The sequence below is a fragment of the Festucalex cinctus genome, chromosome 19 (assembly GCF_051991245.1).
Source record: "Festucalex cinctus isolate MCC-2025b chromosome 19, RoL_Fcin_1.0, whole genome shotgun sequence".
NCBI lineage: Eukaryota > Metazoa > Chordata > Actinopteri > Syngnathiformes > Syngnathidae > Festucalex > Festucalex cinctus.
Genome location: NC_135429.1, coordinates 12145914 through 12169625, shown reverse-complemented (window position 1 = coordinate 12169625; position 23712 = coordinate 12145914). Strand labels below are relative to the sequence as shown.

The window sequence follows — 23712 nt, the reverse complement described above, 5'->3', positions numbered from 1 at the left end:
TATATGGATGAAATGCGATGACATCCACCATGCTAGTCGTGCATCGTACCCTGCATTCCTTGCATCAGCTGCATCCAAACTCTCCCCGAACGTCTCCTCTGCTGACTTCTCACGCCCACGTGCAAAAACATTTATCGTTTCTTTCCCCGTGATGACAGAAAAAAAAATAACCTTTATGCCTTGTATTATTTACTTTTTCCCACTGTAATCTCTCTTTTGCTCTAATGTGTCTTTTATTGCAGTACAACGCCCTCAGGCACTACACATAAAAAAAAAAAGTCTCTTTGGCTTAATATGAACAAATCACACCATATGTAAGCTGCACACATGCTGCAGTTCGTGTTGGTTTTATGAGCTGCATGCAGCAAAAGGTGCAAAAGGCCTTGGAAATATTTAACTTAGTTCACATTACACCTAAATGAAATATCCAAACTTTTCTCCAATTTTTATTTCCTCAAACATATATTTAGAAAAAATCCTTGAAATATGCAAAAACTATGAAGAAAATCTAATAGACAATATTTTCTCTAAAATAATTTTTAATTAATTATATAACATATATTCTCTCTTTTAAAAAAAATATATTTTACTCAAACACAATTTGACTGCAAAGCCAAATTTGGGGGAGCATGGGAATCCTGTTTTTCCCTTGAAAAATGTTTGCTTCAAAATAGTTTTTGCTTAAAAGTTTTTTGGGTGAGAATTTTTTTTTAAATAAATAAATTAATTAATAATAATAATAATAATAATAATAATAATAATAATTATATATATATATATATATATATATATATATATATATATATATAAACAAACAAAACAGGTAATACAGAACATCAAAAAAAATTCACAAAAATCTGAATGATAAAAGGATTCACAAAATCTAAAATATTTGTCTCAAAAATCATGTTCTTTGACAACATATTTTTTTCTGAAGTATATGAAAATGTTCTTAATTTAATTCTAAAATCTATTTTTTTCTGGAGAATAACCTTTTCCACCACTCATATACACATAGACTTTTGCTCACAATGCAAAAAAAAAAAAAAAAAAAAAAAAAAAAAAGGATCATTGTGCAGTTTGTCACTTTTTTACTCACAACTGCCACCTCTGGCCCAAAGTGTAACTGCATCATCTGTGTGAGGCTCATGCACGATCTTAAACTGACAGCCACGGTTGACAAACGAAGACATGACTTCAAATGAGGTAAGAAAAACTCCGCCCCCCCCCCCCCCCCCCCCCCACCAAAGAAACTGTGCGGGCGTCCGTACACTCTACTATAAAGAGAAGATAAAAGCTAAAACAGCGCTCTTTGTACTCATCCGGGCATTGGTGGAGCATGTATGATGTAGAAAAAGCTTTAACATTACCTTTTGAAATGGCACAATGCACCTTTAATCTCAAAATATTTCGGCATGAAAACAGACAACTTCATTTTTTAACATATAAGAAAAACCTTAAACATTACTATTTTTTATTAAACAAAGATTTTCTTGAAAATATATGCCTTTTTTCCCCAAAAATATTGTAGCAAATTCTCCAAAAGCATCCATCTCCCAAATATGCAATTTATTCTTCAAAATTTCCTCAAAAACCTTTCCAAACACAATCAAAAACTATACATTTTCTTAAATCATGAAAAAATTCTTAAACATGTATGTTTTTTTCTCTAAAATATGCTTTTAAAATATTTGTTTTTACTTTCTCTAAATGATATGACGTTTTTTTTTGTTGCCATGTGAGAGTGCCCACAGGTAAAACACCTAAAAAAACAAATCACGCGGTATGCAGGCTGAAAAAACAGCTTCAATTCAGTGAGACTGCTGGTGCGTGTCAGCATCAGACATTCAGAGACTAAAGACGCAAAAGGCAAATATTCTGAAGGAGAGCAAAGAAAAATGGCTCGCTATAGTTTTTCCTACTTTCGACAGCATTGACGATTTACAGTCATGCATCTTTGCTTCCCTGCTTCTAGAAATCACCCAAAATGGCCGCTTCCAAGCAAAATGGCCGACTTCCTGTTCAACATGGGGCACACACAAGATGTGTTTAAATGTGTTTGTATTATATAAAAAGTGAGTTTAAAGAGCTTAAAATGTAAATCTTGCGATTTCTGGAGTGTGCATGTACACGATTGGAAGATTAGAAGTCACCTGAGCGAAGCCGATCTCCCGCTATGAGATCATGTTCCGACTTCCATTAGAGAAGCAGCACACGGTTCCCGCGCAATCGATACCGTCCGACGCGACGCCTCGCGTATTATTTCGCCTAATCGTGCGTCGCCGGCTGTCGGACGGAATCAGCGCGGAGACGTCCGAAGGGGTACGAGGGACATCGATCGCGCAAGGGGGAATTCTTCGGGGAGTTTTGCGGTGACTTTCAAGGATTCGATGTTCCACTTGAGCTACTTTTGAAGCAACGTGTGGTTGCTCAAGGGGAAAAAGGGCATGATGGACAAGTCATGCATTATTCCATTGACAAAAATGAATCAGAGGAACTGGAAGGTACATATTTCATCTTTCTCTGCATATATAAAAATTTTTCAAGGATGTATTTTATAATATACACAACTTTTTTTTCCTCAAAATTGTAACTTTTTTTTTTAACTATAGATTTGGTTGTTTTTTTTAAACTATGTGTATATATTTTTTTAAATGTTCTGGAACCTAACCAAATTAAATTATGAAACCCTTTGTCAAAAACACACACACACTATATATATATAATATATATTTGGAGAATAATGGATATATGTTCTGAAAATATTTATTTAGCCCCTGAAAATGTGCAACTTTTTCTTTAAAAAAAATCCTAAAAAATAAACAAAAATAAAAAATACAGTGCATACTCCTCAAAAACAAAAAGAAAAATGCTCTTTTTGAAAAAAATAAAAGTAAAAACACTTTAAAAAAAATAATTTTTTCGAAAAGTATTTAAAAAAAATAAATAAATATATATTTTTTTTTGTCAAAAACACGGTCTATTTTCCAAAAAATATATATTTGGAGAATAATGTATATATATATATTTTTTTTAATATTCTGAAAATACTTTTATAGTCCCTGGAAAATGTGCAACTTTTTTCTAAAAAATAAAAAATAAAAATAAAAAATAAAAAAAAAAAATATATATATATATATATATATATATATATATATATATATATATATATATATATTTTCCAAAAATAAATAAATAAATAAATAAATATCCTTTTTTTTTTTTTTTTAGAAAAGTAAAAAAAAAAAAATTATTAAAAAAAAAGTTTTTTTTTTTTTTTTTGTTTTTTTTTTTTTTTAAATTTCAGATATCAAACTTTTCCCTCGCAAATTTGACATTTTCTCAAAAGTCTGCCACTTTTTTTGTGAGGAAATATATGTTTTTATTTTAAGGACAAAAGTTAGATATCTATATATACAGTATACCTTTATATTAGAGCTGTTATATTAACTGTTTAAGCAGCAAGTCCTGAATCAATTCAAATGGGTTACTAATTTAACTTTTTTTGTCGAAAAAAACGTGCCTTAGTGCAAAAAAAAAATAAAAAATCAATAATAATGGTAAATGGTAAACATAAAAGTGCTTCATCGAGTCCAAGTGTCCAAAGCACTTTACTTTACCAAGCTGCATATTCACTTTCCTGAAACAATCTCAGAGTGTACCAAAACATATGTCCCCGTATACACACAAGCGCAACAATACTCGATTACACGCAGCACAAGCGCCGGATGTTTATTGGCGACATACGTCTTCATTAGAGCATGCAGTCATATCACGCTTCTTTTTCTCCCTGTCTATGATTCATGACTGTTGAAATCTTCTTAACACACAAACGCAACCTGTCTGCGTAATGAGTGAGGGATGCGATGCTCAGCTCGAGTCATCACCTATCGTGACAAGTGACAGCGATTTCGAGTTTATTGCTACACCTGGAATTTATAGCCACATTTTCACCCTGCTTAAATTCTTTTTTCTTCTCATTTTAACGCTCAGCAACACGTGAGCTTGAAAGATCGCCACAAAAAAGAAAAAAAAAGGGCTATTTTCAGAAAAAAAAAAAAAAAAAAACTTGGGGTGGTCGTGTCCATTGGCGATCCACGGTGTCGCCGCTTTAACTCATTCACTGCCAGTCCAGGACAAAAAAAAAAAATCTTTGACGTCTAAAACAGTCTATGGCAGTGAATGTGTTAAAGTTGGATGTCCGCATGTTTTGAATATTCTACACAAAAGTAGATTTTTTAATTATGTGTAGTAAACGCTGCAATTTACTGTTGTTGCTTTAATACCAAGTTGATGCATAACGAAAAAGCTTTTTTGCACATTGTTTTATTGCGTGTGCAGGAAAAAAAATGAATCTTTGACGTCTAAAGCCGTCTATGGCATTGAATGTGTTAATTAGCTTGAAAACAAACTGCAACGTCATGATTCTCCCCTGCGCTCCCGGGACATGAACTAAATAAATAAATCCTGCTGAGTCATCATCAATCAAAATCATCATCCTGGTCTCAGAAGGACAGTGGCAGGCAGCGGCAGTGCCTCGAAGAGACTTTGACCAGATCGATATCACTGTAATGAATTGGAGTCACTACTAGTCAGACACGCACGCACTTTTCTTGTTCCTCTTCTGTGAGAAATCAACTGTAGAGTTTCTCTTGGCTTGCACCTTTCGCTTCTTTTCTACTATTGTTGTGAGCCACATGCTGCTTCACCAAGTCGAAAGATAAATAATATTATCTGACATTATTTTCGTAATGTTGCAAAAAAATATACAATGCAATACAATAATACAATAATATAATTACATAAAAAAATATTTTTTATATATAAATTATTTAAAACATTTTTTTTTCTTTGCCATGAGTATTTGACAATATCTATAATGTTACACAAATACTGTTAAAAAAAAGTGAGAATATGATTAAAATAAAGTTGTGTTTTGTGTTTTCCCCCCCTCAAATAATCGTAATATCCTGAAGTATTTTTTTTCAAGCAAAAAGTGAAAAAAGTGTAAAAAGACACTGATTTTTTTTTATTATATATATTTTGTATTTTTATAATATATATTTTTATTGTTATTATATATACATATATACATATATATATATATATATATATATATATATATACATATATATATATATATATATATATATATATATATATATATATGTATATAAAATATTTTAATTTATTTTTAGTTACCGTATTTTCCGCAATATAAAGGTGCACCTTATTATAAGGCGCACCTTCAATGTATGACATATTTTCAAACTTTTTCCATATATAAGGCGCACCTTCAATGAGTGACATATTTTATAAATGTTTCCATATATAAGGCGCTACAGTTGAGGCCGGGGTTACGTTATGCATCCATTAGATGGTGCTGTGCTAAAGGGAATGTCAACAAAACAGTCAGATAGGTCAGTCAAACTTTACTAATAGATTACAAACCATCTTTCTGACAACTCCGTTCACTCCCAAAATGAATAAACAGCTGTTTTATTTTCTCTGAGGTAAAGTATTAGTATTAGCTAGCGATCCAAGATGGCGGGATCTTCTGCGCATGCGCGTCACCGATTGTGCAGGGTCACCGATAGCGTCTTGACAGCGAGACCTGTTGCGGCTCAATATTGATCCATATATAAGGCGCACTGGATTATAAGGCGCAGCGTCAGCTTTAGAAAAAATTGAAGGCTTTTAGGTGCGCCTTATAGTGCGGAAAATACGGTAAATATATTACATTATAACACTGCGGTCAACTGGAAGCTATGCAGCGTAATTAAGAGCAACAAGAAGAGGCAGAAAAGGTCCCACACTAAGCGTCATATGTTAGCATTAAGCTAAGTGTCTTTTGTTAGATGAAATTATGGTTTGGTTTAACATTTTCGAGAAGAATACTATGCCTTTTGAGAATTTTATTGTAAAATCACAACTTTATCCTCGCAAGACCGCAACTTTTTTTGTTGTCATATCATTTTCTCCTCAACGGGTTCCCAACACGCCGCCTGAAACTCATTCCGCCGCAAAAGCCAGAGCCTCAAAGTAAACCCGAGCGCTCCCTGTCGCCAATTTCCGGCAAAACGCGTCTGCGTCGCGGCGGCGGCGCTCGACTCCCCCGAGCTCGCCGCCAAGCGGTCCCGCGGCCCGCCGGCAAAGCGGAACTGCGGCTTTAACGGCCGCGAAATAAGCTGACGCCACGACATGCGATGGAAACGCAGCAGTATATTAGCGCCCCGCCGGGGAACCAAACTGCTTACAGGACACACTGCGAGGAGAGCCCTTAATGACCCAGTGTGTATCATGAACACACAAAAAACTCGGATTGCCATTCTCGTGGTTGTGTGTCTCACTGTGCAGGTGTTACATCTCGAAAGGAGCAAAGTGCAAGCGCGTGTGCGCGTTGATCAATAAAGCCACGACTGTAATAAGCTTGCCGGGCTCTTTGAGGCGGTATTGCCGACGTCCCCGGAGGACTGATATGAGAAAGTGTTGAGTAATTTAGCTGGACAGCAAAATTCAGAAGGGGGTGTCATTACTCACACATCACACATGCACACGCACACACATCACACGCACGCACCCGACTAACAAACACTGTGCTATAGTGTGAAATAATTGGCGCGCAAATACACACGAGCGTCGATAAGGGTGACGTTACAGGTGATTATGTTGTGCTCTTGAGTTTGCAATAATACATTGGCGGAAAAATACAACTTTACCGGTACATAGTACTTCATTGTGATAAGATTACACATTTCATCAAGTAACAGAAACCTTTCCATTTAAAATGTATTATGGAACTCTATTTTTCTAACACTATTACTTTTTTTTTCTCAGAAAAATCTGACTTTATTTTCACAATATTTTTCTCCTCATCTGTGACTTTATTCTCACAGTATTTTGATTTTTTTCCCCCTCAAAAACAAAACAAAAAAACAAAAACAAAACAAGTCATCACTTTTTTTAGACCAATACCAATACAAGTATTCACTGGAATACTCACCGATATCGATACTAGTTGTACTCATGACACACAAAAAAAAAAATCAATAACTGTAAACAACTGAAAGATAATTCTGAGCTTTTTTTTCCTCTCTGATGCACATGATGATTCGCCGATTTGTTGAGTGTAGGAAAACTTAGCACTGTCAGATTCTTTTTTTTTTTTTTTTTTTTTTTTTTTTTTGCTTTAAGTATCAGTGGCTGGCATCCTTGATAGCGATACCTTGAAATAATCCCGTAATAATCTCGTAAAGTTAAAAATAAAAAATAAAAATCCTCACAATAATAATCTTTATGCTTTACTTAGTTTCACTATGTTACATTTAATCTACAAATTTTAGTGTACCGTATATAGATTTTTTAAAATTTATTTTAACCTCTTATCTGCTTTGCATCTCAAAAATATATCACTTCTTTCATCGACAATTTATTAGTTTATTTTTGTAATATTTACCTTTTTTGGGAAAACTTAATTCTCAGAATATTATGACTTTTTTTTACTCAAAAAAAATATTCTTATGGTACAAAAAAAAAATCCGTCTTGTCATACAACTATTTTTATGAATCAATACATACTTATAAGATTATGACTTTTTCACAAAAATCAGATTTTGCTCTATTAATTTTTCATTTTTCTTGGGGATTTTTTTTTTTTTAATGACTAAAACTGGAAAATTATGATTTTTTTTCGCACAAGATTAAAACATCTTGTCCAAAAATATGGCAATATTCTTGAAGGTACGATTGACATTTTGTCTCCAAAAGATTGTTTTCTTGAAAAAAAATCCAACTTTTCTGTAAAATTACAACTTTTTCCTCGCAAAGTATGACTTTTTTTCTTCTATGACATTTGTTACAAAATACGTTAAACTATAATACAGTAAAATTACTCTTTTCATGCTGCCTGCACAATATTTATACAAATGATGCATATTCTTCTGTGGCATCAAGCAAACGACCAAAATGAGTCAATTGGGCTATTTTGAGATCCAAATGTACATTCAAACATGTTCCCCATCATTAGCCTAAATACGTCAGTGAGAGGTCGAAAACGTATGCATGAAGACAAGCGTGCATATGATTCCGATCATACACCAACAAAAACCTTGGGCAAGAGAGACAAATGATGTAAAGCTTTGAAATTATACTCCGTCCTCGCTTCCATCGTTCATCATGCTCACGTTTGCGTGAGCAAGAGCGGAATAGCAGTTTATTAAAGAAGGACCGTTTGGTGTCTAATATGCACGTGTACACGCAGACACTCATGGGCACGCACACACACGGCACTCATTGGAGCTGCTTTTATCTCTCATGGAATTTTCATGATGTTGCCATTACTGCAGCGGAGGATTGTGCGCACGGCAACGCGGCGCGAGGATGGGAGGGGCTTGAACTAACTGGCTGAGTCGAGACTTGCAAAGGAAATCTTAAAATTAAAGCACTTACACGAAGTAGAGATGAATGGATGAATTTTGCATTTTACTCAAAAAAATAAATATGGCTTTCCCCTCATAAAATTAGTTATTAAAAAAAATAAAGGTTTGATTCTATTAAGAATATGACTTTTAAAAAAAGTATTTAAAATTGTTTAATTTCATAAAGAAAATACTTTTTTTTGCTCCTAAAAAAATATTTTTTTCTCGTAAGATTTGATTTTTCCTTAAAAAGAAGACATTACATTTTTTTGTTGGAGAAATTTGGCTTTACGCTTTAAAAATTGCAACTTCTTAGAGCCAATAATATGATTTTATTCATATAAAATGTTTTTTTTTTTCCTCTAGAGAATTTGCGTATCTACAAAAAAAAAAGAAAAAAAAAAGAAAAAAAAATATTTTTTTTATGTTAAACTGAGTTTTTACAAATATGACTTTTTGGGCTAAAACAATATGGCTTTAAAAACACACAATAAAACATTTTTTTGCCATAAATTAAAAATATGGTTATAATTTTGTAAAATTTAAACTTTTGTGTTGAAATAGATGCACTGCTATTCTATACAAGTCTGATTTTATTCCAGTAAAATGACAATTTTCTATAAAAACACACAAAAATGACTTAATTCTAAAGTAAATTAAAAATATAGATTTTTTGGGGGGAAAATCATCTTCTCAAAAATTACTTTTTGTTTCAAAAACTGGTTAATTATATATTTCTTTCATTCTAATATTAAATAATGCAAGCTAAACTATGATCTTTGCTTTTTCAATCACAGTGCTGACAGACTTCCAAGATGAATTCCATGTTCAAACATTGGTTAATATTTTTTTTCCTCCAAAAAAATTGCCTCAAACCCATCTTTGTTTGAGTAACTCCACTCCTGGCCACTATTTATGGAAATTCTTGAGGGAACACATTAGGTTTTGGTTCTGGATGCTCACACACGCACACGAACGCACAGAGACGTAGAGCAAAGTAGACTGTTGCTATTAAAAAATGCACAGCCCACTCTGTTGCTGCATGGCGGACAAAGTGGGTCAGTGCGCGCACACACGAAATCATTCAGACGCACACACATGCCCGGACGAGAGCACCCCTCTTTGCCGCCACCCTGGATGTGGCGGCGTTCTCCGCGATGGGAAAATACTTAAGTGGCAATAATGACCAGAAAAAAAGAGGGAGAGTCAGGTTGCACCTAAAACATCCTCATCTCACATTTTCATATAAAAATAAAAATTCAGACATGTTCACATCTTTTAACCTATTCAAACCTTTTTAACGCCAAATCATACACGGTATTTACATTCTCAGGTCACTACTTTGCAGTATACAGGTGCTTTAGCATACCTAATGTGCTGTTAGCATAATAACTTTCTAGCTAATTTCACATTTTGTCACCAACTGGAACTATTCTAACTTTAAAACATTGAGGAGATTCTGCATTTTCACAAAATAAAATGACTTTCCATCCTCAGGTTACTATTTTACTGTGTAGCTATAGTAGCTTTAGCATAACAGCAGTTAGCATGTTAGCAGTTCTCGCTAATTTCACATTTCCACTCTCACAAACAAACGCAGATTGTTTACCTCTTCATATCCTTCGTCTACATTTCTTCTCCAATTCAAACCATTCGCATTTATTTCATCTCAGCGCCAGCTCTAGCATACCTAATGTGCTGTTAGCATAATAACATTCTAGCTAATTTCACATTTTGTCACCAACTGGAACTATTCTAACTTTAAAACATTCAGGACATTCTGCATTTTCACAAAATAAAATGACTTTCCATCCTCAGGTTACTATTTTACTGTGTAGCTATAGTAGCCTTAGCATAACAGCAGTTAGCATGTTAGCAGTTCTCGCTAATTTCACATTTCCACTCTCACAGCAAACGCAGATCGTTTACGTCTTCATATCCTTCATCTAACATTTCTTCACCAATTCAAACCATTCTAGCATTTATTTCATCTCAGCGCCAGCTCTCCGGCAGTCACACGCAATTTCGACAGCAATTGCGTTCTGTAATGAGTCACGGCTGTGTAAGAAACAAGACTAATGACACTTTGGGCTCTGAAGTCCACTGACTTGCTAATTAGACGGCAAGTGTTGCATCATCTCAAAAGAACAACACAACACTGAGGATGCACACACTGTTGTAAGAATCAGAAAAATAAAATGAAGAAAACACCATAGAAGCTTTATTTGGACTCTTTCCAGTGAAACGAAACTAATGAAAGCCTTTGAAAGTCAAATCAATTCATGTAACGAGCGTTATGATACATCTCAAAGAAACAGCTGCAGAACAGCAAAATGCTTTGTTGCGCTTTGTTCCTCACTCCTTCTTGTCCATCTTTCCCCTTTGGAGTCTTTCCTTCTCAATTCCGACTGCTCACATTATTCTTTTGTGCCACTTTTGCTTCATTTCCTCTTTCCGTTCTATCGTTTCTCACTCTTGTCCGTCCTCATCTCGCTTTACATTCTTTTCATTGTATCGCCGTGCCGATGAATCGCTGCATTAATCATCATATTGTCGGGGTGACGGATCATGTTATTAATCAGGCCTTTTTTCGTTTTTCTTCTTCTTCTTCCCTCGTCTTTCCGGGCAGCAAGAAAGCAAAACCACACGATGGTGATTAGCAATTAAATCTCACACGCACATTTATATGGTGGCACCCTGCTGAGTTTCAGCTTGGCCGGGCAACGCAGTCAACTTCATCTCTGCCGGCTTAATCAAACTGTCACTAGTACTCGAAGAGCACACGCAGGAAGGAAAATTTAGTATTTTAATATCTGACTATTTGTATTTCTAATGCAGTGGCGGGAATATCATTAGCCTAATAGCATACACTAGTCGTCCAAGTTATGAAAAATAAGTAAAAACACAACAAATTTAACAAACTAGAAGATACACAAACAAAGAAAAATACAATTTTCAGCAAGCACACTACTATTTTTCTTAAATTGATATTGTGACTATTAAATGTCTTGGGCAGTTATGTTACGAGGCTAACAATGTAGCGTGCTCCGTTCATACTTTACATACCCATTGAATTATTTTTTTTTTAACCTCTTCTATGAATGACCTAGTCCAGTACAGTACAGTAATGAAGTATTTGTACTTCACTATTTTCCACCACCACTAAAAAAGGGACAAGCATACTTTATGGTAGCTAGCATGGAAGGCTAACACAGCATAGATAATGACTCTTTTGTTAAAAAGCATAATACTACAGAAGAGCCAAAATGGGGGCTGAGGGGATTAACTAAAATATCGGTCAGTCACCTGCATGACGACTGATGCTAATCTCCAACTATCACGACAGTGAAATGCTAGCTGAAATGCAGCTGTGTGACATTTAAAGGGGAAGTATACACATTATTTTCAATAATACGTTCTATGCGGCCCCACTAGTCGAAATATGGTATTCTGATAAATATTCAGTTTGTGGAATATGAATGAAGCAGCAAAATCCACCTGTTTTGATCCATCTCAGCAGGCGACCATTTTGTCACCTGCTGTCGACTGAAAATGACGTCACAGTTGCTCAGAGCTCAAGTGGCCAATCACAGCTCAGCTTGACCAATCTCAGGAAACAGGTGAGCCGTGATTGGTCGTTACCTGAGCAACTGGGATGTCACTTTCAGTCGACAGCAAGTAGCAAAATGGCTGCCCCATAAAATGGATTAAAAACAGATTTTGGACTGGGGACGTATAGAACAGATTATTGTCAAGAAAATTTCCTCTTGAAGGCTTATTTTTCAACGAGTGGTTTCTAATTTTGTGCTTTTAAACCAAAGTTGTCTATTGTTAAGTTGTCGTTATATGCTAAGGTCTTGTGTGGGCCATTGTCACGTGGCTAAGGGTGCGAGCGCATCGAAAATCGCCGATTAAATTCAACAAGGCAAAGACAGACGCGCACACACACACAAATGAATTTCATCTGAGATCAGAGCTTCATTAGTGCAGCTCTAGTTGTTAAAAGATTGATTTAATTATCAAATCATCTATGCAGCGTGTTGTGTGTGCGCGCGCGTCTGTGTGCGAGATTAGGCAAGTGATCTTGGCTGACATTGATCGGCCTCGTCTAATTGGGAGCATCTAGCCGTGTAATTGATTCCGCTACACTTCACCACGTGAATTCAACAGCGTCAGCAGCACTGATTCACGCCGATTTTACCCGACGACACAACGTTGCGGAGTGACCACAGCAACACGTCAAGGTTAAAGCAATGGGAAGTAACAGAAACCAATTGGCGACATACTGAGAGAAAAGAACTACAGATAACGATTAAAATTCCGATGGGATGTTTTGTCCAAAAGTTGACAAGAGTTAAAGTAATGGATAGAATTGGTGAACTATTTATTAGTTGTAAAAAACTCACAAAAAAAAAGAAAAAAAAAAGCACTAAGCTTCAGTGAACAGCTGGAAGAAACTTGAGTGAAAGTTGGGCTGATATTAATTGGGTCCGAGGACTTCCTCCATATGTTGAAGATGGAAGTTGTTGGCACCCACAAGCTGGCGGGAACCGACCCGTGAGACACTTGCAGTAATTAGATGCATCCGCAACTTCATCTAATAAGATCCAAGCAAAGAGCTGCACCAAAAAGCTCTCTCTAAAAACATACCAACCTGTCACAGAGGTGTGTAAGTGGGACAGATTCGAAATTGAGTTTGTGTACAAAAAGGGCTGGGTGAAGATTCAAAGCCACTTTCAAGTGGTCGCAATTTCCGTCCATTGCTCCATTACAAGGCTGGGATTCGAACCAATAACCTCAGAACTCAGTTTGCTCATTCTATACTTCCCTTTCTCCAAACAGTTATGGAAAGCGAGCCGCAAATCGGCAGGGGTGCATTGTAAAGACTTTAGCATTTCAATGTTCCCCCATCGCAGTGCTTTTTTTTTTTTTTTGCAAGCACAAGCTTTTACATTTGGGCTGCAGCGCTGATTGTTTTTTCCGCAGAGTCATTCCAGAAAGTGGCGGCATCTTCTTGAGGCTGCCGAGTGACCTTGCGAGAAGCCTGGCCGCTGAGATAAGCGCGACTCTCTCGCTCTCATTCACGTCCAGCTGCCGTTTTCCTCACTCGGGCACTTTGCTGTTGGATTTATCACTCCCTATTTAAACACATATTATTAAAAAAAATACTACCTGTGTATTATAATTTATTTCTAGTGGAATCGGAGTTTGAAATCAACTAATAAGTTATAGAGCTCTCCAGGAACACAATACTTATAGTAGGTGCTGCTGTTTTGGTTAGCAACAGCGTTGACGTGAACTTGCCTTCGCTTCACATGGACGCTCACAACACTGTGGGGCGGTCAATAACACTAACTTCTTTATAATGTGCACCGAGTCTGAAAGACTGTTTTGGTGCTGATTTTTTGGTTAGCAACAGCGTTCAAATGGGCTGTGCAGTTAACCATTAAATGGCGACGTGTAAACTGAGGTAATTACAGTGCACATTTGAGGGAAAGGAGACACAATATTGTGGAGCGACCTCTTTTATGTCCAAAAGTGAACATTAGATTAGCTTTTCAATGTAAAGCACTTATTGCGGGAATGCTGAAACTTCATTGACAACAGCAAGTCTCTGTACCTCAATGGGTAGTCTACTGAAGCGGACCTGTGACCAGTAAACAGGTGGCGAGGGTTCGAATCCCACCTTCGGCTGGTTGCATTTCAACTTTTCATTTATCATTCATCTACAATTGATCATTTGTAATTTTCTCACAATTTATCTTTCATTATCATTCGAGTAACACGTTATATTTAATACTACATATTTATTTTAACTACTAATACTACTACTACTAGTAATTTCTAGCTACTAGTAAAACTACGACTACGACTACTATTATTACTACTACTACAACTATTACCACTACTAATACTACTACAACTAGTAATTACTAGCTACTAGTAATCCTATTACTCCTACTACTACTACTAGTTACTAATAATCCTACTATTACTACTACTACTACTACTACTCTTACTACTACTAATACTAGTTAGTGATAGACCGATATGGCTTTTTCAGGGCCGATGCCGATACAGATTATTAGTTGTCAAGGAGGCCGATAACCGATATTTCAAGCCGATTTTCATTTGCAGTAAAAGAGAAAATAATAGCATAAAAAAAATAAATTGCCTTTTCTTTTCATTTTAAACATAAACAATAGACAGCTTTGTTTAATTAAAAATTCTAACAGAAATTGTAGAAATTGTAGGGAACTTCCAGGGTCATCAGCTTGTGTTAAGCTAAATTCAAAACTAAGCAAGTAAATAAATAAATAAATAAATAAATAAGTTTCCTACTGTAAATAAAGTTTTCCATAATTTCTAAATGTGTTTTGTTTTTTTTAAGCATTTTTAGTATTTTTTGGGGGGGTTTGCAGTGACTAAATAAATAAATAAATATTTTTCTAAAGTTTCCTACTGTAAATAAAGTTTTCCAAAATTTCAACAATTTTTAAATTAAATTTTTTTGTAATTATTATTATATTTTTTTTTTTTATAAATTAAAAAGTGGTGGGACTTCCCAGTGTCAGCAGTGACAAATGTATGCAAAATTAAATGCATTTAATTTTGGGTTTTCGTCAGGGTTCAAAAGATCTTCGCAGTGACAAATTGTCTGAATATGTTTGAAATGTATTTGCAACAAGTAAAAAATGTCTGTGCACATATTGCAAATCCTGATAAAACATTTGCTGCGTTCGCAAGCATTCACTGTTAGGTGCGATTCCAGCTTTTATCGGGCTTCAGTTTCGTAAAAAGGCCGATGCCGATATTGGTCAACATGCCAAATATCGGCACCGATAATCGGCCCGGCCGATAATCGGTCTATCCCTAATACTAGTATTAATACTAGTAGTAATTACCTGTTAGTTACTTTGTAATTTTCACATAATCCTTCAAATTACTTCATGAGCATTCAGCTTTCAGCATTCCCACGCAATTTCTTAGAAATTGCACTTAGTCTAGTTTGTGGAAGGCATTCATTCTTTAAGTGACGAAGCAGGAGACAAATTAGGGCAACTTCTAAGCATACGTCACCAAACAAAACGCTTTTTCTCAGCTTGGAATCTTTTTCTTTCCAGACAACCGTTACTTGGACATGCATGCAAAACATGCCTGCAGTCCCAAAAAATGCTCAGCATAGCGTGAAAGAGAAAAACATTACAGTATTTATTATCTGAATACTTTAAACGCCCTGTTTTGTCGAGCCGTGCATACACAATCAATAGTCATTATGCTGTGCAGACTGATCCTCGATCTTCACAACACACAAGGAAATGCGAGGACAGGCAAGGAGGAGCATTCCAATGTACGTTGCAACGTGTTTCTATTTTACATGCGCTAATACGGTAAACAATACAACAAGCACAAACGAATGACTACTTTGTGACGTGATGTTGATAGAGCCCCTGAAAAGGAGTCAAATCCGGCCTTCAAAAGGACATCACAGCCCTCAAACGTGCTGTAATAACTTTAATGCTACCTATTAAATATAATTTGACTCTCACTTTTGTGCAAACTCCGCCTTTTCAAAGGTAATACTGAGTATGGTTTGTTATTGTTGTTATGGTTTGAAAGCAGCTTCAGATCATTGCACTGAGCTACACAAATCTTTTTGGTTCTCGGAACAATTTCTTCCAATGGTGCCCTTTTAATCTTAATGCCAATTAAAAATAACGAGGATGGAAAAAAAATGTCTAAATTGTGTATGTTCAGGAAGGATTTGGCAAATTAAGCCTATTTTTTGCCTACTACTAGTATGTCAGTTGTCATAAAAAAAACACACAAAAAACACCAAAGATGTATTAAGAGAGACGGCGGCGTGGCGTTTTAAGATGATAGTCAATTCCAGCTCTGATTGGACCCAGACTGAAAATAGGATTCTGAGCGGCATCACGTCTGGAAGTTGTGACAGCATAATCAAAATGTTGGTATCATAATTGGCGGCCACACATACTATCCTGTTAACATTCTCCAAGTTGTTATAGCAGACATTCATGGATGGCACGCCGCCTTGTCCAACAAGATAAAGCAGATGTGGCAAACACTCGAGTCATGCTGAGCACTTCTTACAAGTTGGAGGCAGCAGCAAGCAGTAACATGAGTTAGACACACAGAAAAGTCAAGAATTCATGATTGAAAAAACACCGGAAGCCATTTATAGGGACCCTTCTCAGCTAAACTAATATCTCATATAACATAACATAACATAACATAACATAACGTAAAATAACATAACATAACATAATATAATATATTGGGCTGTGCAATTAATCAAAATTCAATTATAATTTCACTAAGTTGAGTTGTTTAAATTGATAAATTTGCACCTTTTTTTTTACATTTTAAAATAACTCATTTAATACATTTTGTTTCATCCAAAATAATATTTTTTAATTAATTAATTATTTTTAATAATTATTGTGTTTCAAATAAATTTATTTGTCTTAATATTTATTTATTCATTTATTTATTTACGTTTAAACATTTTTTTTTGTACCGAAAAATAAATAACCATCCTACTGCACAGTGCACATGCTACACTCCAACTTTGTTTTTGTTTTTTTTGTTTTTTGCCAATATAAATAAATAAATATATATTACTATTAAAATATATTATTAGAAATTCTGTTTGGTCCAGAAAGAATTTACATAATTAAAGTGTTTTATATATATATATATATATATATATATATATATATATATATATATATATATATATATATTTTTTTTTTTATTGGTCCTAATTTTATTATTATTTTTTTTTTATGTGTATACATTTTCTTGTTTTGTACCAAAAAATAAATGATCGTCCTATGGCACAGTGCACAAGCTGCACTCCAACTTCAAAAGCCAAAATAAATAAATAAATAAATTAATTAATTTATATTATTATTATTCTAAATTCGGTGTGGTACAAAAGGAATTAAAATAATTATAGTGTTTTTATTTTTTTGTTCTTAAAATTTTTAAATGCCTAAACATTATCTTGTTTTGTACTAAAAAATAATTGTTTGAATAATCGCGATTTCAATTATTGCCAAAATAATAGTGAATAGTATTTTTTCCATAATCGAGCAGATCTAATATAATATAATCCTACATACTATGTCCGTTTGCTAAGTAAATTTGAACAACAGCCAAACTGCAAAAAAAAAAAAAAGTGACAAATGGAGCATTTCAGCAGATTTGTGTTCACAGCTTTTAATTTATTTTGCACTCTTATGTCGGCATGAAAGTTTCGAAGAAGGCCCCCCCGCTACCCCCCCCCCGAGACCTCGTAAAGGACGACATGCCTTTCCTTGATCACTCTGCGCTTTGACTACCTTTAAACCCTTTTGCCAAAACGTGAACCTTGTGATGAATTTTCCGCTCACACGATGTCTCGCGGCGCTTCCGCCGTGCTCGGCCATCTGATCTCTTAATGATGTGTGAAGCTCGTTTTGAAAGTTTTAGCCGAGTCTCTCATCTTTGCTGCTGTACAGATGGATCGTGCTCATTTTTTTTTCAGAGGCAAACTTCATGCAAACTAAGCACTTTGGGAAATCTGTGCCATCCTTTCAATTTGTGTGGATTGCTAAATTCCCTGTAGATACGACATGCATACATCAAACAACTGCAAACAGCCTTGAGCTGTCTGGTATATGGATCCAAGGATTACAAATGAGGAAGAGCAATGCATTTGATCACACGCAAACTGCAAAAAAATAAAAATAAAATGCACTAGGTATCAAGAAAGATAAGTTGATAAAGGACAGAAATAGATTTTCGTCAGGAATATAAATATTTTGTCAATTGTCTTTTTTTCAGCATTACAGACTGTACAGACCGCTGTCGAGGTGATGTTGTGGTAAAGATGTCCACCATGACACATTGTGCAATCAGATGCCCTAGTCAGTGAAAAATGAGGCGTTTATTAGTTTATATGAGGCGTACCGTTCAATCGCTTATCGAGCTCAAGTTGACAAAAGCAGGCAAAAAGTTGTTTCATCTTTGAGACATTAAACAGAAAATTTAGAAGGAAATTGTTCATATATTAATGCCGTACCATTATGAAGAAGAATTTATTAGGATTGTGTACAAAAAGTAATGCTGTACAATTTATAACAAGGATTTAATAGGATTATGTACAAAAAAAGTGTTTACAATATGAGATTGTTGTGCTAAAATGAAATTTTGACACAAATACATTTTGATGCATCAAGTGGTTTAAGAATATATTGTTTTAATCGTATTAATCAATGAAAGTGCCATATTTGTCAAATTTTGTAATCGGGAAAGTATCGGTACATTTTTGTACAAAATAATGGTGTAAAAATATTTTGAAATAATTTAACAAGATATGCGGATTTGTATAAAGAGTAATGCACTAAAATCATTAATAATTTAGTACGATTTGTACTAAAATAATGAAGTGCAATTACGACCAAGAATTTTGTAGGTTATGAACAAAAAGTAATGCAATGAAATACTAACATAAATCCACTGAAATTACAAAAATAATCTAAAAAAGAAAATTAAAATTGTAATGCCGTAAAAGTCACTAACAAGAATTGAGTAGGATTTGTACCAGTGTAACAAAAATCCTTCTCATCAAAAATCTTCTTCCTCGCTTTAGTTTTTCCTCTGGTCTCTTGAGATCTCCCTAATCTGTTGGAATTTAGAGGTTTCTGGGTTTGGCGTAAGATTCTGGTTTTGTAACCATGTGGGTGGCAGGTGGTGTTTAGTTGGTCCTGGATTTCACTTTGATTCATCTTTCTTTCCTTTGACCTTTCTCTGGTCTCCTGACCTTCACGACTCTGGTGAGACTCTGAAGTATCCGGTTAAGGTAAAGGGTAATGGGATTTTTATTAGGTTTTAGGTGAACTAATGAGTACACATTTACACGAATACACACGCACACATATGGGCATTTAAAAAAATAATAATAATAATTAAAAAAAGAGTGCAATGATATATGATGTTGAATCGGTAAGACTGCCGAATGAACAATTCTGAGCTCTGTCAAAAAAAAAAAAAAAAAAGAACCATAAAATTGTTTCAAACCATTTCAAAGATGCAAGGACATTGAATCGATCCAGATTGTTCCACTTTAAAATATATCAAGATGGGTAAAACAACTACAATAGTTAGAACCGATGATTGTGAAAACAGTTTTTTTTCAACCTTCAAAATGCTACCAATTATAATGCACGACACTTTGCAAGAAATCCTCCAAAATCCCCGCGATAACAGACAAGGTGACAAACGTATAAGAGAGCAGCGAGTCCATTCTGGTTGTAATTAAACGGCGAGCGTGTGACTGCGCCGCACTGTATCACCACACGACACTTGCATTAGAATGAATGACAATCTCCCAGCCAATCACTTTGCACTTTTATGGATCATTTGTCAGGGCTGGCCGTTAAGACTGCCAACTTCTTGACATTTAACCACAAATTCACATTTCTCGCAAACACGCATGCACACGACTCAACGCTTGTTGACATTTTAAAACTGCTTTTTTTTTTTGTGCCAGGCGTTTGCAAATGAAAGACATGAGCCGGACCCCGTGCGATTTAAGACAGATTGATGTGTTCCTCCACTGCGGAAAAATAAATAAATAAATAAATAAATATGAACGCGCCATCTCCGGCTGGCGTCGTTGGCGTATTAGCGGACGGCAGATGAGCGAAGTGCTGACAGCGAGGCTGAAAAGATTAACAGGACATCATCACGATGTCGGGGAAACTTTAACAGAGTGTGAAATCAGTCAGTGTCGGAAGCAAATATGGCGGCGGGACAAAAGCAGTTTGGCTATTTTAGGACTGATGCACTTTCCATAAACTTGTATTCACAAGAATCAGCCAGGGGAAAAAAATAGATGGATTTTCCATTTAAAAAAATATTGAAGTGTAACTTATCACAAAGAAAGAGTAAACATTCAAGGATGAGGACAAAAACATTATGCAGAGCAATGACTCAAAAATAAGTTAGAAGGATTTGTGTAATTGTGTTTAGTAAGACTCTGGATTCTGTGCTAAAAATATTGCAAGAAAATCTCGAACACATTTAGTAGGATTAAAAAAAAAAAAAAAAAAAAAGTAATTCAGCGTGATTACAGGAAAGAAATGTAGAATAAAATACACAAACTAATGAGTGGGATTTTGCACAAAATTATTGTATGGAAATTATTTAAGAATGTAGAATGTAGTAAAATTAAAAAATAGTACAAAATAGTGTAAATAACTGAAAACAATGTTCTGTAGTTGAATTTTGTACCAAATGTTAATGCAGTGTAGTTAGTTACTCATAATTATTTACGGCTAGTTGGATTTTGAACGACAAATTGTAATTATCTGAAATTTTTATTAGGATTTTGTAGTAGTATTATTGCAGGGAAATTGCTCACTAGAATTTAGTCGAATTTTATACAAAAATAAGGACTTTTTTTTTTTTTTTTTTTTTAGGACTCTATAGGAAAAATGTATAAATAGTATTTCCAACAAATTAGACAATAATTTAGTTGAATTTTGTACAAAAGTAATTAAGTGAAATCACAAAAAAGTACAAAATTAAATTCAATTATTGATAAAAAAAATATATATGGTTAAGACTTTGCACAAAATTAAGCGAAATTACTGATAAGAATTTAACATGATTTTGTACAAAAGTAATAAAGTGAAGTTACTGATAAGAATTTGGTAAGATTTTGTACCAAAGTAATTAAGTGAAATTACTGATAAGAATTTAACAGGATTTTGTACAAAAGTTATAAAATGAAGTCATTGATAAGAATTTGGTAAGAGTTGGTACCAAAGTAATTAAGTGAAATTATTGATAAGAATTCAGTAGGATTTTGTACAAAAGTAAAAAAGTGAAGTCATTGATAAGAATTGGATAAGATTTTGTACCAGAGTAATTAAGTGAAATTACTGATAAGAATTTAGTAGGATTTTGTACCAAAGTAATTAAGTGAAAAAATGTAAGATTTTGTACAATTCAGTGAAACTTCTGATAATAATTTAGTAGGATTTTGTACAAAAGTAAGTTACTGAAATTACTGTTAAGAGTTTAGTAGGACTAATGTGTTTCGTTCACTTTGGGAGACATTTTTAAGACTTGAAAAGAAAAATTGATCAGAGCAGTCAGATTTGCGGAAACGATGAATATTTGACAGTTGGACGACTGGGTGAAAAGACGAGAAATCATCTGATTGGCGCACGTACCAATTCCTCCGGTGTCCATGGATACGAGGTGAGGTCCGGGCTGAGGTTGGACCCAGCGGGGCACCCCAGGCAGGCCAAGAAGACGAGAGGTCACGTGTGGAAAGCCCAAGAGGGGTCCGCATTGACACGCGCGAAAAGCATGCGCGGAAAGTCTGAAAAGGTATTCACAGAACTGTATGGCCAGGCCCCGCTTTCAGCCTAATGAGGCCCGGGGGTTATCAGAGATTCACCATACGACACTTCCTTTTGCTGCACTTGACGCTGAAAAGGTTGAAATTGAAAAGTTTCGCTTGCAAAGATCACACCTGCTGCACAGATGTTGCAAATAGTTTGAGTTTAATTTGGGCCACGACTCGCGAGAGCGCCTTGACAGCTCTGAACACCAATTAAGGGAGTGTCTTTTTTGGAAGGCTGGTGTTGATGTCTCCATTGGAGCATTTACGGATTTTATCTTCTTCTTGAGGATCCTTTTTCTTACATTTGTGTGTTGCCATAGAGACTCAAGATATTTTAAATTAAACATACTCTTAAAATTGTTGAATTTCACGAGGATGAACCGACAACTACAGTGTACTTCAACTGAAATAATCGTTCTGCATTCGAATGTCAATAAATACCATTAATTTGTTGTAGCCCCCTCAAAAAAACACGTTTTTCACTATTGTAGATACCACTCAACAAAGCAAAACGTACAGAAATCATAAATAGAATGTTTAACTCTTTGTGCAATATGCCATTTCAATGAGCAGTGTGCTGCCCATGATTTATACATTTTGGCCACCGGGGGCAGTATAACACTGTACATGAAGAGGATGGTCAAAACTGCTCAGTAAGTTGCAGCAATACAGTATTACAAGTAATAAAGTGGACTGTCGCATATTTGCACTTCTGTATTCACAAATTCATCTCTTCGCATATTTTTTGGGGGCGAGGGAATCTATCACCTATTAAAGGGTTATGATGCTGCAACATTGATGCTCGTGTTAGTCTGTTAAAGACATTTTCAGTGTGTTGGCATTAAACTAGCATACATTTGTGTTTGGTGAAACACACATGTAACCTTCTATTTCATGCTTATTTTCCAGTAAACATAGACCAAAGAAAATGCAAGTCAAGTTAATAGTCAGTTGAGGTTGCGGCGCTTCACGATGTGTACACTTTTGACTAAATTTTCATTCGGAGTACAAACAGGAAGAAGCAGCGGAGACGCATCATCAGTATGCAGGGACGCAGCGCACGTGTTGCCTGCGAAGCACTTTGCGACATGTTCTCTGATCCATGACAGAGTGAAGGGCTGAGTGGGGGGAGGAGGACTTGTAATGCAAGAGAGGACGACGTCAGGATTTAAAAAAAAATATTTTTTTAGCCACAGTCATTTTACTAGAGTTTTTGTATATAATCTTACTACCTTTTTATTTCTAAACCTTTTATACATCATATTAAGTTATTTTTGGTATTTTCACTGCATTATATATTTTGACAAAATCCTACAAAATTCAACCAAAGTTATTTTTCAGCATGCCTTTACATGTAAAATCCTACTAAATTCCCACAAAATGGAGGGAGGGCACAGTCCTTTACGCAAAGTAAGTGCAGAGGATTCAAGGTGCTCTTATTGATGTTTGCGTGAGTTTGTCACGAGAGAGGCCAAAAAAAATAAATAAATACTTACAGTATGTAAACAGGCAGACCCCCGGAGCAGCTGTTGTCCCTGGCGAGGGCGCGCATGCACCTAAACACACACGCATGCAACACACATGCTTGCAGATTTGGAACCAGAGTCAAAAGGTACAACGAGAAATATTGCGTGCCTTTTAGGGCACCGACAAATAGTGAGCAACGTTGTGACAAAAGCGTGCGTGTTTGCGTGTGCACGAGTGTCTCTCGCCAGGGGTGCACAACCCCCCCCCCCCACACAAATATACGACCTCTATTCTCAGTGGATGCCATTTGACAACATCTGGATTTACGCACCATTTAATTGCAAAGCAACACGGGCGCGAGCTTTGCCGTTAGCGTTGTTTTTAGCATTAGCATTCAGAGAA

The 23712-nt window shown here is 35.3% G+C and overlaps 1 protein-coding gene across 3 annotated transcripts in view; it reads right to left on the bottom strand.

Annotated features, from left to right (window-relative positions):
• LOC144007030 (TBC1 domain family member 20) overlaps positions 1 to 23712 on the bottom strand; it is a 62457-nt gene that overhangs the window by 31889 nt on the left and 6856 nt on the right. The gene's annotated exons all lie outside the window — the stretch shown is intronic.